The sequence below is a fragment of the Thalassophryne amazonica genome, chromosome 1, assembly GCF_902500255.1.
Source record: "Thalassophryne amazonica chromosome 1, fThaAma1.1, whole genome shotgun sequence".
NCBI classification, from domain to species: domain Eukaryota; kingdom Metazoa; phylum Chordata; class Actinopteri; order Batrachoidiformes; family Batrachoididae; genus Thalassophryne; species Thalassophryne amazonica.
This window is the reverse complement of record NC_047103.1, coordinates 122855352-122858048: the sequence shown is the minus strand read 5'-3', so window position 1 is coordinate 122858048 and position 2697 is coordinate 122855352. Positions and strand designations below refer to the sequence as shown.

The 2697-nt window shown below is 39.7% G+C and overlaps 1 pseudogene; it reads right to left on the bottom strand.

Annotated features, from left to right (window-relative positions):
- Positions 1 to 211: 211 nt before the first annotated feature.
- LOC117520294 overlaps positions 212 to 2697 on the bottom strand; it is a 3957-nt pseudogene continuing 1471 nt past the window's right edge.

The window sequence follows — 2697 nt, the reverse complement described above, 5'->3', positions numbered from 1 at the left end:
TCATATTTAATTCACCCGCATGATATTTACCAGGGGACTTTTCTCAGGACATTTTAGGGTAAAATTATTGTCAAAGCCTTCAGTTGCTGGTAACAAAACTTTTTTTTTCTTTGTTTCTGTCATTCAATAAATGTAGACACTTCAGCTTTTATATCACAGTTAGTGAAATTACGACATATATTACAGCAAGAAAAACAAGTCAGAATTTGTGCTTCTCCTTTATTGTTAGTTACATAGTTTCAGGCATCTGAAAAGGTCTTGTATCAGTTGCTCGTCATAACTCTGTGATCCGGCGGAGGGAACCCACACCTGGTGAGGTTGCTTCCCAGTCGCTGTGCTGCCGGTACTCTCCTGGTTCCAGGAGGTATTGGTGCCCCCTGTAGTTTGGGAGGTCATAGAACACCCATGCACCGTCGGACACCACGCAAGAGTAGATCTCACGCATCTTGTAGGTATTGTACAGTGAAGGACAGTCCTCAGAGCACTCCATCATCTGTCCTCCAAAGTCTGGCCTCTCATATAGCCTCAGCTTCCACGCACTTCCATAAACCTGGAAATGTCATGGCAGAACAGAAAAGCTGTCTGACAGAGTAAGTCCTGATTAGTACTTGGCTATGAGACCACATGGGAACACAAGAAGCTGTGTGTTTCTCCATGTAGAACTGGAGTGTTATGCCAAATCTCAGTGTAGATCAATATCAGACCTGCTGTGGTGAGCTCAACACCTGAGAAAAAGTGGGGTTTTTTGTTGTTGTTTTTTTGCCAGTAAATAGCTGCCTACATTATGATAATGTAATTAAATTGACCTACATGCATGGTTCATATTGTAGGAGTTGGGGGGGGGGTCCCCTACCTGTTTATGAATGAGTCAATCTACCTGAATGCCTTATATGTTGTAGTATTAAATCCAAAGATCTATTAGAGGATACACCATCATTTGGTGGGTTGAACAGGCTGGAATACAGTTTTTTGGTAGCTGCTACAATTTTGCTAAACTTCATGATGCTCCAGTTATTTCCAAAGGTGATGTCGAATTTAAGAAAGGCATAAAGATGACCATTTCTTTCATTTTTTAAAGTAAGTGGAATGGACTAATTAAAACAAATACAGTACATGGGACTACCTTCACGGTAAATTATAACATAGTGAGATTACTTAACAAACAGGAAGCCAATAGCCTCGCCTTCCTCAAGTAAGCTTACAACTAAAACCCAGGCTGACTATTGTAATATGAATTAATTTTACCTTTAGCCTGAAGTTTACATCGGGAAAGTAAACCTTTTTTTGAAATAAAATGAATGATTTAAATTTACAGTATTGAGGGAACCTGCAAATCACAAAATCATTATGTATCAAGTTTATGCTAGTTAAATTTACTGAAAATTTTATTTGTAAATGTACTATTTTAAGGAAAATATCACAATAAGCACCTTGAGTCCATGCCTTCTGTTCAATTATTATTATTATTATTATTATAATCATCATCACTGGAAGTTAATGGTTTAGTGACCACATTTAAAATATCACAATAAATGCCTTGATCAATAGTTCCTGTCTTGAGTATTATTATTATTATGATGATTATTATTATTATTATCTCTAGAAGCTGGCAGGGGTGGTGACCGATCAGTTAAGTGGGCTTGCTTCCAGAGTGGAAGGTTCCTGGTTCAAGGCCAACCCTGCCCACACTCCATGTAATGCAGACCTGCACCAGGAAAGATATCCGGCGTAAAACCGGCACAAAAAAAAAAAAACACCTTGTATCTGCTGTGGCAGCTCAAAGTGAAACAAGGGACAAGCTGAAAGGACATACAGTGCATCCGGAAAGTTCTCACAGTGCTTCACCTTTTCCACATTTTGTTGTGTTACAGCCTTCTTCCAAAATGGATGCAATTCATTTTTCCCTCAAAATTCTGCACACATTACTTCATAATGACAATGTAGAAAAAAGTTGTTTTTTTTCTTTTTGTTTCTTTAGTTATCTTTTTTTTTTTTTGCAAATTTATTAAAAATAATAATAATAAAAAAAACTCAGAAATCTCATGTACGTAAGTATTCACAGCCTTTGCCATGAAGCTCAGAATTGAGCTCAAGTGCATCCTGTTTCCACTGGTCATCCTTGAGATGTTTTTACAGCTTAATTGGAGTCCACCTGGGGTAAATTCAGTTGATTGGCTATGATTTGTTAAGGCACACACCTGTCTACATATAAGGACACACAGTTGACAGTGCACGTCAGAGCACAAACCAAGCACGAAGTCAAAAGAATTGTCTGTAGACCTCTGAGACAGGATTGTCTCGAGACACAAATCTGAAACACTTCTGCTGCTTTGAAGGTCTCAATGAGCACAGTGGCATTCATCATCCATAAATGGATGAAATTCTGATTCACCTGAACTGTTCCAAGAGCTGACCGCCCGTCTAAACTGAGCGATCAGAGGAGAAGGGCCTTAGTCAGGGAGGTGACCAAGAAACTGATGGTCACTCTGTCAGAGCTCCAGCACTCCTCTGTGGAGAGAGGAGACCCTTCCAGAAGGGCAACCATCTGCAGGAATCCACCTATCATGCCTGTATGGTAGAGTGGCTAGATGGAAGCCACTCCTTAGCAAAAGCCACATGGCAGCCCACCTGGAGTTTGCCAAAAGGCACCTGAAGGACTCTTAGCCATAAGAAACAATATTCTCTGGTCTGATGAGA